The sequence below is a fragment of the Ammospiza nelsoni genome, chromosome 1, assembly GCF_027579445.1.
Source record: "Ammospiza nelsoni isolate bAmmNel1 chromosome 1, bAmmNel1.pri, whole genome shotgun sequence".
Taxonomy (NCBI): Eukaryota; Metazoa; Chordata; class Aves; order Passeriformes; family Passerellidae; genus Ammospiza; species Ammospiza nelsoni.
In genome coordinates this window covers 89,305,466-89,319,787 of record NC_080633.1, presented here as the reverse complement: position 1 = coordinate 89,319,787, position 14,322 = coordinate 89,305,466, and the positions used below count along the sequence as shown (strand labels likewise).

General features: G+C 38.8%; 1 protein-coding gene across 4 annotated transcripts in view; it reads right to left on the bottom strand.

Moving 5' to 3' along the window:
* LOC132082512 (poly(rC)-binding protein 3-like) overlaps nt 1-14,322 on the bottom strand; it is a 496,107-nt gene that overhangs the window by 206,026 nt on the left and 275,759 nt on the right. The window contains exon 3 of one of the 4 annotated variants that reach the window (XM_059487391.1): nt 5,519-5,554. The exons of the other annotated variants lie outside the window; for them this stretch is intronic. The gene's annotated coding sequence lies outside the window, so the exon portion shown is untranslated. The remainder of the gene's footprint in view (nt 1-5,518; nt 5,555-14,322) is intronic. 4 annotated transcript variants of the gene reach the window in all.

Below are 14,322 nucleotides of genomic sequence, written 5' to 3'. Positions count from 1 at the left end.
TATTGAAAATTGGCAGGAATCCTGGAAACAGAATGTTTGCTAATCATTTCTGTCCAGGTCTAACCATATTTAGCACAGAAAGCAGTTTACCAGATTCATTAGCATATTACATCATACACTATCTGTCTCTCTACACCTCAGTTTCTGCTGGGGTTCATCATTAGAAATTAGAAAAAGCAGAACAGAATAAAGAAGCCATTACAATTCAATGAATCCCATGAAACTATTACTGGAGAAGTAGCCTAAAGCAGAAATGCCATGTATTAGGTTTATTACATATGGTGGTTTATGCTTTTAATGGATTTCCTGTAAAGACTTTGACTTGGCAAATTCATGGTGAAAATAAAGCTGCATATAATGTTTTGCATTTTTTTGCTGATTCTTCTGCTGGTGAATGACTTTTGATATGTAATGCAGTAATACACCAAGGCTATTTCTTAGATATGTTAGTTACTGTCAGCTGTTTTCTAGAATAAAGATGTCATCAGAAAGTTCCCTACCTGATTCCCCTATGATAAGGATTCTTGTAAGCACATATAAAGGGAAAATATGCTCCTTTTCCTAAATAAATCCATTACTATGCTTTAGCAGCTGTTGAAATGATTTGAGAAGTGTAGTGCAAACCTGAACTGGCACTTATATATACCCAGAACAATCTGTTGAGGCACTAAGGTTGTGTGTCTATAACATGTTCCCTACTGTATTGAAATAGATTTAGGATTGTTTAAGCACATTTACCTTAAAGTGAAGTGAAAGCCCTTGGCCACATATAGAATGTAGGTCATACTATTTTTTTCTAGGAAAATCTTTTACACAATCTTCTTTTCAGGAGAAAAATGCCATCTTGGATAAAGCATTGAAAGCTTGTTTTTCCTTTCAACAACAGGAAGCCAGTGATCGATTTGGCTCGGTGGAGGAAGGTGCAGGCCCCATTAGCCTCACACGACTGCATGAGTAATACTCTGTTGAGATAAGACCAAGGAGGAACTGCTATCAGTCAAAATCTGTGAGAAAAGCTGCTACTGATAAGAACTGTTTAAGTAACTTCATTTCTCTGGAACTTCCAGGTCAATCTCTTGACCTGGAAATTCTGGACCTGGATAAGCTGCCCCTTCTCCAGGCATACATCAGGAATGAACATTGTTTCACTGCCTTGGCTGAACAAACTGGTAGGTGATCTCTGCAAAGAGACTAAGTCACACCACCCAGCACAAACCCGCAAGAAGTCACTCTTCTGCCATTTTTCATTAGTAATAATACCCCAAAAATGCCAGGTAATTGTCATTTCCAGTTTATAGCACAGAACGTCTTAGAGTCCTAAAAAACATTTACATCAAAATGTTCTGTTATCAGCAGACCGTCACCATCAGCAAGAAGAGTCACAGCAGCATCACTATCGTGGATACTGCCTGTGTCCTTGTAAATCAAATCAGAACTTCTTCAGCTTAAGCAGCTTGCTCTAGAGGTAGCAAATTAAACAAATATGTTGAAGATGCTACTTTAGTGACAGCGTCTGTACTTGCTAGAGGAGCTACAAATGTGAGAGAGCATTGCTGTAAGATTTTCAAGTGTTGCCAATGGGGACATCTGCCTACAAGCAACACAAATCACACCACATTTTATTTCATTACTGTGCAAAGCTTCTACATTATAATACTCAGCTTCTACACATGGGACATATCTGATAACAAAGATATTTTGCTTTTGAGATGTGCTTCATGTTTACTAAAATACTCCATCACCCTGTTATTCTTCCCTAAACAAACCCACATCTTATTGCTTCAAACCAAGTTTCTTACTTTTAAGTCAATCTTACAGTGAGCAACCATGCCATCCTCTGATTTTGCTCTGAATGGACAAACAAGACTGAGCGTCAAAGAACCACTGCTGTCCTAATGGCAAATGGACAGATGTACAGACAATGACTGAGATCTCTACTGTCCCTAATTGAACAGAGTAAATACAGTAGATTAAGAGAGGAGTGGACTAAAACTTTTGCATATTTGGTATACAGGGCTTGATTTTCTCTAAATGACATTTAGTTTCTGAGAGTTAGTACTGTACATCAAACTGAACATGACATAATAGTTATCAGTTAGATTAGGCAGACTCTGCTGTGGGCACTGGGCATCTGAAAAGGAACCTGAAGCAGGGAATGTGGGACATAAGGAATACAAAAGCCAAACCAGCCTTGGATTTCCAGGTCTGGTGTTTCTTCCACTGTCCCTGAATACTGGGTGGTATTCAGTGGTATGGACAGCGAGATGCCCAAAGACAGCTGCTCTCTCACCTATGATTAAAAAAAACACATAGTACTTTTTGCTTCTGACAGCTGATTTCAGATTGAAGGCTGTGTATTGTCCCCATGATGAAGTACACCTTTGAGTAAGATTTGAGATCTGATTTTGTGTTTGTTTAAGTGGAAGCAGTGGACCGCAAACACATCTGTCCTTCCCTTCAGCAAAGGAACAGCAAAACCTTCATTAATCAAATACAATAAATGTTAAACACAGACTCTATTAACTCAGAGTAAATGAGCTACATGATTATAGGCAACCTGGAGGTCAAGCCCAAGGGGATTTGTCAGAGTCCACTTCATACCAGGCCACCCCTCTGCCCTTGTGCCACACCCTTTCCCCTCCCCAAATAAAGCACAGAAAGAAACAGGCACAGACCAAAGAAGAGCCAGAATATGAAGTCCAGGAGTAATTAATCTGGATTTTGGTGAACTACCTTCTGTCTGGAGGCTTGAGGGAGTAGAGGAATTCACCCTCATATGAATAAATAACTTTTTCCTCACATGTGTAATGCATCCCCACATTTACAGAAAAAGAAGCATAAGAACATAGTAAAAACAACTGTAAATTTTCCAAAACATAATTACTTACAAAAATTACATTCTTAGTTACAGAAATTCCTTTAATACATTTGCTAGCAAACTTGTATGAAATAATATGCATATTCACAAATGCAATGAGTACACTTCTCACATTTAATTAGCATGGCAGAATTTCTGCACCAATAATTTACCTGTGAAAATTATGTTAAAGATTTTGCAGATGATATGAAGACATTATAGTAAGAAACACCTAGCAAAAAAAATGAACTAATTACATAATGAACCTTGAAAAATCAAGTTCTCACTTGGTACGTCAATGGTGGTATATCAGATATCTACATCAGCAGCACCCAAAATCAGTAATCTGCTCTATAAACATTGGTGATTACACTTAATAACTAGGTCTTAATTTTGCTGAACTGACTCTCTAGGATTAGGTGTCTTCTGATGCCTCCAGTGTTTGGAATGATTCATTTATGTCAAACCAGGACAGGTAGCTCCCTACAGGACATATTTGTTTTTTAAAAGTGCACTTCAAACAAACCATACTGCAAGTCTTCCTTGCTCTTCCTTAGCCTATAGGCAGCTTTTAATGTCAATATATGCCTATATATGTCTATATGTCCTTTATCCCAGCATATGTGGGAATTAATAATTTTCTAATACTCAGTGGAAATTGGGGAAATCTCTGCCCACATGTACATGCTGCACACCTGAGGTCACAAAGGCTGACCCACCTTATCCTGTTGTGCACACCAGCAAAAGCAGCTCTCTGCAGCAAAGCACTTGTTACTGGAGATCCCACATCTGCAATTTTCCCAATTTGCAACTTTTCACTGCAGAGTATCCCTGATCTGATTCCACTAGCTGAATACTTGTTTTCAGCTGGAACATACTACAAACACCTCTGGAGAAATTCTTACAACTTTGTTTCCTTCTAAAAGAAAGCATCTCACATATTTTGAGACAGCTCTGCGCCACAAACCAAAGAACAGAGATAGTTGTGTAGGGATAGTGTGGGGATAGTTGGGAGTGTTGCATTGAAAAATGCCCTTCTAATTTGAACTAAAAGGTTAATGTAGACATATCCCATCTCACCAAACCATGCCTGTGCTACAGGGTGAAATTCTCTTTCCTCCATCTCACTTTTCTCTTTCCTATGTCACACTTTTCAGGAAAGCTGAGGAGTTACAGTGCCAGGGAAGTTTAAATGCAACCACCAATCTTCAGCCAATGAAAACATATCACTTCCATATGTAGCTGCCTCTCCCACAAAACCATGGTCAGAAAGTTATGGGCTTTTTCTGAGTGGCCTTCCACAGAGGCAAAACTCTACGTTAATCCAGGATGATGTGAGACAAGGTTTCTAAACGTGTGTCCTGCACAACTGTTTACTTGCAATATGCACTCAATGGTAAAGATGATTTTCTTTCTATTAGTCATGACTAGTTTGTGGGTCAAGGTCAAGCAAATTTAGAACAGATGTTTGCATGTGCTTTTGCCTCCTTACTCTGATTGCAGGCTGGTTTACACCAGGGCAAAGACTGGAGGGCCTGCTGGAAGCTCCAGCAGATGCTTGGGTCTGTGAAGCAGACATGCCTTACAGGTGCAGATAGCTTGCAGCCAGTGTGAAAAGGATTCAGTGCTCTCTCTGACTGTGCATATTTTAATTTGATTTAATAGTCTTTTAATTATAGGAATTATTTTTAAAATTATATATTCACACAACTGTTCACAAATAAAATAGCAAGACCTTCTCCATGGGAGAATAAGGAAAACTATGAAAAAAATAAACGAAAAATTTGATGTCCCTTCATGGAATTAGCACTGAAAGAGGTAAAGCAATTTGCGATTGATTTTATGTGGCTTAAACTGTACTGAGTAGAGCTTTGGAATGAGATTCTATGTGAATTTAAGGTGTTTTAAGTTACATAAATTGATCACTGTAAATACTTCATAGAATATGGAGATGGGAAGGACTCAGTGCTCTCATTCACCTTATATCAGTGTTCCCAAATCTAATGTTCTTATTATTCACAAAGCTGCCTTCAAAGAAAACGTGTGCAAAAATAAACTATCTCTACACATCAGAATGAATTCACAATTGATAGAGGACAGCAATATCATACCACACCACTGCCATAGAGCTCCAGTTCTGGCTTAGTTCTGACCCTCTAGGAAGACACAGGAAATGGATCTAAGAGCAAAATAACTGGGAATGAGTTTGCCTCCATAAGGAGCATGTTTTGCTTTCCAATTTCTCTCTATCCAGATCTTGTTCTGAAAGTGGCAAACACTTGTCTTCCTGTCCCTTCCAGAAAGAATAATCACTGTCATATTATCATTTTGCTGCACAGGCACCAGTCATTTTTGTCTTTTAAATGATCTTAATAAACAGTAGAATTAATTTAAATCAACATAAATTGCTCCTAATCTGCACTTGGTGCTGTTATGTCTGTTTTCAGCCTAGAAAGAAGAGTTTTTCTTCAAGTTTGTTTGTATTTTGTTGATCAGATGAAAGATGCTTACTTTCCTCTGTCTCATCTTGCCTCCCTTGTACTTGTAAAGGACATTTCCTCATCTCTGTAACAGCTCCAGCCTTCAGCTGCTTCCTCAGCATTCACATAGTTATTGATTTCTATCTATAGCTGCTTGCCAGTATTACACATAAAAACTTACCAGTAAAAGAGAACCATATGACGCTGAACTGAAAACCTGCAGCAGAAGTAAATTAGGAAAAATTCAGAGAGTGATCTAAGGAATTTCAACATACAAATATTTTTACTTCTTGCTTCTTCAGTCTGCAATAGCCCCTTACAAATTTCTCCATTCAGACCCTAGAAAAATCCTATGCATGGTTCTCAAGGAGATTTACTAAGTGCATGCCTGAAATTTGGAAAGGCAGTCACAACTCTATGTTGCCTTTGAATGCTTTATCTCTTTCTGATACTGATAATAAATAGATTTGCATAAAATTTGAAGCTTTTAAAATGTGCTTTTTTATTTTGAAGTGCTTTCTTTCTACTTTTTCTACTTTCTCAGTAAAATTAGGAGCTCCTTGGAAATGCCAAACCCTCCTTTTGGCATGCCTATTATGCTCTTTAAAACAGCTTTAATGCCTGTTTTAGAAAAGTATAGGGAAATAACCAAAAATGGAGTGCTGTGAGTGTAACCTCACCACTGTTCAAAGGGCTTAAGCCATCAATATGATCTGAAGTGTAGCACATTCTTGAAGCATTTTTTGCCATTGCTCATTCTATTTAAAAAAGCACAGGGATATGTACAGAAATTAATGTTATGCTGTGCAGCCAACATTTGTAGAAAAATTAGAGAATCTGGCATGCCTTGATTTATTGTCCAGTGTCATGGATTGACATAATCCAGGTCTCTAAACAGTCTAGAGCAAGAGATAAGCATCTATTTCAGAAATAAAACAATAACTCCCTAAAATTTACCCGCTTCTCTTCTCTTATTTCATCCCCATTAAGTCCGAAAGAGAATGCCAAACAGGAAAAAGAAAAACAATATGAGCGTGTGTTACCTAGCTGGGATTCCTTATCTAAATGCAATTTCCTCATGGACTCTCTCAGTCTTCATCCTGAGTGCTTGTGCTATTTTCAAAAATTATTATCTTTTAATGAAAAAGAGCCAAAGCACTACAGTCATGCAATGGGAAATCCCACTGTGCAGGTGTTTATAAACAAAAAGACCATTTTGGCACTGAAGGCTTTATGACTGTTCCCATTGTTCTAATTCACTGAACACTTAAACTTTATTATGCAGCTGGCTTTATAGAGCTTCTGACTCACCACTGCTCTTCTTACTTCTTGGCAACCATTTAAAGAGTAAAGCTTGACCCTTAATCACATGTGGGAAAACAAGGACCTGCAGAGTGAGTGTCTGAAAATAATGTGTTACCAGAAGTTCAGAGACACAATCCATTAGGGCTCAGCGCTGAGAAGCAGCAGGCACTGTTAGAGCAGCTGCTCTATAGAGATAAGATAAAGATATAAAACAAAGATAAGCCCAGAGGCACATTCTAGGGCTGATAGGCAGCTCCAGGAACAGAAGACAACAGTGATGGCAAGAGAAGAAACCAAAGATGGGAAGACAAACTAAGAAAAGAGGTGATGAAGAAAGGGGCTGAAGACAATGTAGAGAAGAAGCAGCTGTGAAGCTGTGTGAGTGATCTGAGGAAAAGTGATGGAAAAGCAGATGCAACATGGTTGAGGCTGAGTGGAATCAAATTCTGATGGAGGTAAGCACAGCCCCTCTCAAAGAATGCATAGGATCTTGGTGATAACTGGACCATACTGAAAAGATCTATCAGATCTCTCAACCTAAAGTAGTTCTGGAAGACAGCGATGGAAAGAGTGCAAAAGGACTTGTGATGTATCAAATCTATTATATCTGTCGATCTAGCAGATCTGAGAATTATTGAGCCATGCCACCATGATTTCCAAAGCAGCTATCATGACAAGAAAGAATGGAATGGCTGCCTTTGAACTCCTCAATTTTTCAGAAAGCTATCTGATCAAAAGTACCAAAAACTATGCCACTGCAGTCAAGGCAAATCTCAATCCCAAGCTCAAAATGAGCCATTCTGTGCCATTGTCAGCCTCTTCCAGGGTGTAGAGTAGGATTTTAAAAGGATGAACAGTTCTGCCTCCTAGAAACTCATAAGAAAGCAATGTAAACTCTTTGTTTCCTGAAATGCTGCTTCCTGCTTTTCATTTTCACTGTGGTAGTGCCTCAGTGTTATTTTACTGTAATAAAGACTAAAAATCATATGCTACTGATTCGTACGGGAGAGAAGACCACACCTGAAGTATTTGTGACAAGGTCACCAAAACAGAATGTGGCAGGAACTTCAGATTTAACAGCTGTATAGTCAGAATTTTGCAAGACAGCAAAGCTCTTCATTCTCTAAGTTAGACTTAGTGTTGAATTCAAATCCATTTTACACCTGCAGTTTCAGAAGCCATAGCAAGGTTTTATCTGCTACTTATAATTTGATTTACATAGCAAACATGTGCTAAAGATTACTGAAAAGGTTTCTCGCATTGATAACCTTAGTGAAAATAATATCCAGGGAGCAAACCAGAATTTTACAATGCAGACTCACATGGATGATAGAATTTCTTTTAATGTACTTAACCAAAGTAAAGCTTGGCAGTAGTCCCCTGCCAGAATAAAACTTTATCGCATGAAAGCTGCCCACGTAGCTGAATAGATGGAAATCTTTCATACTGGTTAAATAATATATGCAGCTTCATGCAGAGCAATAAAGTGACTATCATCAGAATTTCATATTGACAATGGAGAAAAAAGGAAGTAATGGGCCTCATTTATTCCTAGTATGGTTTTATTATCTACAGTAAGGTTATAGCTTACAATATAGTTTGGAGGCTGCAGTATGTCAGCTTTAGTTTGACTTCTCCTTTTCCGACTATCTGGGCTTTGATTTGATAACCCATTATAATTTCGTGTACTCAAAAGGATTGCCTTACAGGTCCTGAGGTCCAAGAGGTAAAGTAACATCAGGAACTATCGAGTCAGAGGGATCTTTGTATTGGCTTTGAGTTCACATAGAGGTGTTAGCACTGTGCTCTCTATTAGATCAGTTCAGATTAAGTTTATTCACATTCAACCCTCACAAAAGTTGAGTAGGGAGACCCACAACACAAAGAGGCTTTGTCTCTGAATAAAATACTCTGTGAAGAAAAATGCACCCTCCTACCTTATTAAGCTAAGTGTCATGCACAGAGTAACAAAACTATAATAAGATAAGCTTTAGTATACCAACTGGTGGGTGCCTACAAAAATGGAACTAGATATTTCAGCTGGTACCTGATAGACTATCAGCCATTCATGTATTCCCAACAAACACTAAAAGATATCTGAAAGGAAGAATTTCCCACATGAAAATTTTGTCTTTTGAAAAGAGTAATGCTTTGGTTTTGATTCTTAACTTCTTTTATTTCATTGCCACAAGCCTCTACAGCTTCATAAAGTGTCTGTTATCCTAGGCAAGAATACAGACAAAAGGTGCATGCCAAGATTGATGTCTGAAAGGATCATGAATACTGGCAAAATATTCATTTCAGAATGTCCTCATTTTCATCATGGAGAAAATGGTAGATAATCTTGAATTCCTGCATGAAGTGAAGATAAAATTAGGGATCTCTGCTTCCAAGCAAGCAGTGAAGGAAAAACAATCACAACATCTTGGATGCACACGGCTGGTGTCTAGATGGCTCTGAAAGAATAGGATGTACTGCCGCCAGGATTTGCAAACACATTGGCATAAATCCCCCTTCTGATTTTTCCTCAGAACAGAAACAATACAAAGTGGCATCACAAGCTCTTCTACAATGCCTGTTATGTTAATTCTTGAATACCCCTCAATCCTTCTCTCTAAACACTTGCCATCTGTACTAACCCCATCCTGGTGGCATATACGTGGGATATTCCAGGAGTGCACACAGTGCTGAAATAAGGTTTCTTTGGATAACAGCTGTGCTACACAACTCTCTCTGAGTCTGATCACAGCTGAAATGCATTCAAATGGAGAAGGATGCCTTAGTTCAAGGTTTATCTCCTCTGGTGTAATCTTTGGTATAGATGTCCCTGTAGTTTAATGGTTTATTTAATCTTGCATTAACATGTAAGCCAGTAGCCATAAAAAGATCTATAACAATGGAAGCAGTAACATAAAACTAGTTGTCATTTGGCTTCATGAAACTAAATAAAGCGTGATCAGACAGTTCTGAAAGAATCACAGTAGGAGACAGCAAAGCCCAGAATCATCAACTGAAACACATCTGAATAATTTTTGGATTGTGTTGCATTGTAGCAGGTGAGGATCTATTACACAGATTTATTGATTCACATTTACCCCGATATAACTCAGTTAAAACAAACGGTGGAGCAAAAGGAATAGCTTTAATATATTATGTACTAAAATTGTTTATAGCTTTGCTGAGTGAATAAATTATGATAGATAGGTTTTGTTGTCTGCTATGGCACTTATTTTCTGCATTGTATATTTGTATTCACAGCAAACATACTGAATGTGTTTTAAGAGAAAGCAATCATAGAGTTGCACACTAAGTTATATATCCAGTGTGAAAATTAAAATAAAAACAAACACATCCCAAAGGATATAAATGTTTCGTCATGATCTTATAAGCAAAAGAAACAAATTGACCAATGTTTCCAAACAGAGAATATGATCTCCTGCAGTGTTCCCACAGACTTATTCTGTGGGATTAAAGTGCTGAGGTTTAAGATATTACATTCTTGGACATCCACCCTCTTAGCAATTACTGTCTTCACAGCAAGGACAGCAGAAACAGCATGAAAAAAAAGGCAATGGCTTTCTGGATGCTGGAGTTCACAAGTTCAGTGAATTAGTTTAAACTACACTCAGTCTTTTGGATTTAGCTGCAGCATTTGACCAGTCCTCAGCAGGATGCTGAGGAGAACAGAATTCCCTTGTGCCACTCCACCACGTACCTCCCGATCTCTCTCGGCTCAGGCTGCGGACACCTGGAAGCAGTAATGTCCTTACTGCTGTAGCTTAATCCGGCTCAGGCCATCCCTCTGAAGCCTAAAGTCTCTGAAAACTTCCCCAGAGGAGGAATATAGGGTTTTACAACACATTTATATTGTTTGCTCTCACGGTACGTACAGCTGAACTTTAACGATCTCCAACCCAAAAAAAGTTTAAGCATCTAAATTTAGAGAGTTCATGGAGTTTAGACAAGGTGTGAGACACTCTGAAGATCCCTTAGGCAATAACATTTTGCAGAGATTAGATAAAAATCTTAATACTTCTCTGCTCTCCTTACCAAGGAATTAATCCCAAAAGAATAGTGGCAAGGTTTTCTTTTACCACAGGCCACTGGGATCTTGCACTAACTCAACACTCAACATGTTGGCAGAAACTTTTGATTTGAAGCCAAATCTTATACCCAAATAAAGTAATCTGGCTCACTGCTTTGCTCCACTACAGAGAAGCCCACTCCTTGTGGCTCCACAGGGTGAGAGAGACAGTGAGAAACTCCCTTTCACTTCCACAGGAAGAAAAGTAGGGACATAGCTATGGTATGTTCCCTGATGTAGTTTACCACAGGGTGTCCTGTAGTACTGCACAACCATGTGACTTTTATTGCACAGGGCAGACAAATGCTAGCTGTTAAAATATGATTTCAAAAGTATTACTAATTAAGCAGGTAATGAAAATTTGCTCAGAGTAATTCTCCTTTGCCACAGCTAAGAATTCAACCCCTCTTGCTTTCAGTCCAGTTGAGAGAGGGATGATATATTTTTTTCTTAAAGTGAATTTAATAGTTCATTGCACTAGATTAAAACAAACTCAGACAATATCATCAGTAGTACTGTATTTTCATATGTAAAGCTCCTGTGCTCAGATAACCACACACATCTCTAAAAGCACTACTCCTTAAAATACACTTTGCATCCTGGGATAACAAAAATACAAAGATAAGGAAGGTGAAGGTGGGGGAGAGGGGACAGACAATGGAGGGACTCCAAGGAAAAATTTTCTTCCTTTTTTTACTCACACACATACACAACCCACTCTGCTGCTGGATGACATTCTACTTTTCAAGCAGATAACCTGCAGGTTAGACACATACAAACACAGGTTGTGATTATTGTTTGAGCTGCAGTATACTCAGGAATGGACTTGCACCCTAGTGTGCTGACTGGATTACTAACAGAATTTATTTTTTTGAAAATGTTTCTGTCCCAGTAGACCTTCACAGTCCTGTAAAATTACAGAAAGGTCAAATCTTGATAGTAAATTGAACCCAACTCCTTTCTGGTTTCAAGTCACTTGGAGTGTTTTATATTACACCCTTGGGTTCTCTGTAGTTTCTTTCAGTCACAAAAGCATTTGGCAATCTCATTAAACAGTTCAGAAAAATTCAAAATGCAGGAGCATAAATTACTTTAGATACTCTCAACCTTTAGAGAGAGAAGCAAGAAGAGGGGAGAAAGAGGTAACATGAATGTGAAATGGGGGACAAAGTAAAAGGACTAACAACATTTTACTGCTAAACTTTTTTCAGGCATCCAAGTAAGAAGGAAGGAATAAAAGAGAATTTCTCAGGAAGTTCAGCCTCTGAAATATCAAATGGGAGCCATGATAGCGATGGAAATCATCTTCTTGAGCAAAATTTGCCACCCTACCTATAGGTGCAAGGACTGGATCCAAGGTAGGTTGGACTGCTGCATCTAAGCCTGTTTTTATCTTACTCCTGGTGAATAGTATGTGCTAAAGTTGTCAGCCATGTATGCCCTCCATGCAATGTGCTCCTCACAGATGCACAGGAAGGCAGAGAAAGTTCTCAAAGGTGAGACTGTGATGCAGAGGAAGAGATAATGAGCAGGATTTTTTCACCAAAAAACATAAAAATGCTCAAAAAGGCATGAATAACAAATTCTGACACTCCCAGATGCCAGGATTACATTGACATAGGGAAGTGATTGCTTCATTTTTTTCACTTATGAGCTTGAACATTTAGATTCTCTATGTTTTTGAGACAGCTGAGATCAAGCTATTGAAATTCCACCAGCCTTCACATACATCCTCCATAACACTGATTTTATTAATCCTATCTTGTATTTAAAAAGAAGTCTCACTAATGAGTCCCTCTTGAAGTAGGAGTCCCATTTTTGAGTAAATTGCAAAAGTAACAGATAGCTGTCACTAAAGGAAGAATTTTCAACACAAAAAGGCAGACAAATGAAGAATAATTGCTCCCACAGGCACAGAGAGATGAAGAATTGACTGCCATTGGAAAAAAGATTTGGAAAAACATGGGTCTTGGTGAGTCATGTTTTTCTGATTCCAGCTTCATGGCCAAAACAGCATGTCTTATTTTTCTTATAATCAGATAAGTAAGCAAACCAGCTCCTTTTAACCACCTTTTCTTACAAGGTAAATGCTCATCTGGAAATTGCCATCTCATTTCATCTCCCTACATCCCATATCTGAGCAGCGGTAAGTATGAAAAAATCAGAGAATTTTCTGGATTGGAAAGGATCTAATTCCAAGTCCCTTGCCTGTGGCACGTTCTCTCCTTATCTCCCTTTTTTTCATTCATCTTATTGAGGTACATTTCTCTGAAACAAACAATGTGTTTTGTACCTTTTGAAGAAAAGTAATACAGTGACCTATCTTTACTATAAGCTCAGAGTTACAAGTGACATTGGCCACCACTAATACAGAAGAAAGAAAGATGCATGAATGTTGCCCCATCTTGGCTGCTTTTGATATTTGAATGTTGAAGATGCTACCAGAGATGATTCAGTTCACATCTGTTAGTGAAATAGAGATAGTAATAATATGTCAAAGCAAGTTCCAAATCCAGAAAAGTGAGGGAAACCAATCTGATACAATGCACTGGAGTGTCTCTCCTGTGGCTCTGGATGTCACAGGAGCAGCAGCTCATTACCAGTATCATAGCACGAAAGTCTACAGAAGAGGATCACAAAGGAAGGAAAATTTTTTTTACAACTGTAAACCAAAGCATAAAGACATGGCATGACAATATGTTGCTAAACCACTCAGAATGCTTGGTTTGCACACATAGAGCATATCTGAGATTAGCAGCCTCTCCCTGGATTTGTTACAGAGATCAAAGACTTGTAAGTCCAAACACAGAGCTTTGAAAAACAGGTTGGTGGATGTGATGACATGGCACTTCAAATTCAGGCCAGGAGCCTTGACCTTGGCCCACATGATCTGCAGGATACCTTCTCTTAAACTCTGCTGATGGTATCAGGTCCTTTGGATCCAAACCACAGAGGCAGAGTTAGACAAACACACACAGATACACACCCACTGGGTGTTTGAACAATAATTTACAGGTGACTGATGAGCAGCACTCATCAGAATGAGTGAGTGATAGAAAACTATCTTGTGACTACTACCTGCTTTAGTGCTTCACCTGAGAGACCACTGGCTGAGTTAAGAGAGGCAGCAATTACTCAGCCAGCAGTGGGAAAAGTGGGAAGGAAAGGAAAGGGCAGTGTAACTGCTTCATTGAGGACATGAAGAGGTTGGGCAGGGGACTTCTGTGTTACACTTTGCTGGCCTTTTCAAGGATTAGTGACAACTCTGAGTGTCATTAGTTTTCCTAAGAGCAATAGAAAAACATCTCACCAATATCTGCACAGTTACAAATAGGTTAGGCTTGGCTGTGGTCTAACAGTCAGCACCAATGTATGTAGCACAGTTGTTGGGCACTAGATTGCTTCAGCACTCAGCTGATAATTTGTCAGATGGCACCCCAGAAGTGAGGTCAGTCTGGAAACAAGGATGTTCAAACCTCACTGCTGTCAAAATTGTAAGGTTTTGCTTCCTATCTCTCTTCCCCTGCTTTCATCTATTCCACAGCCAGTCCCAAGACTTCTCTCCTTTCCTTGGACTCTGTCTGTCTACCTTCCCT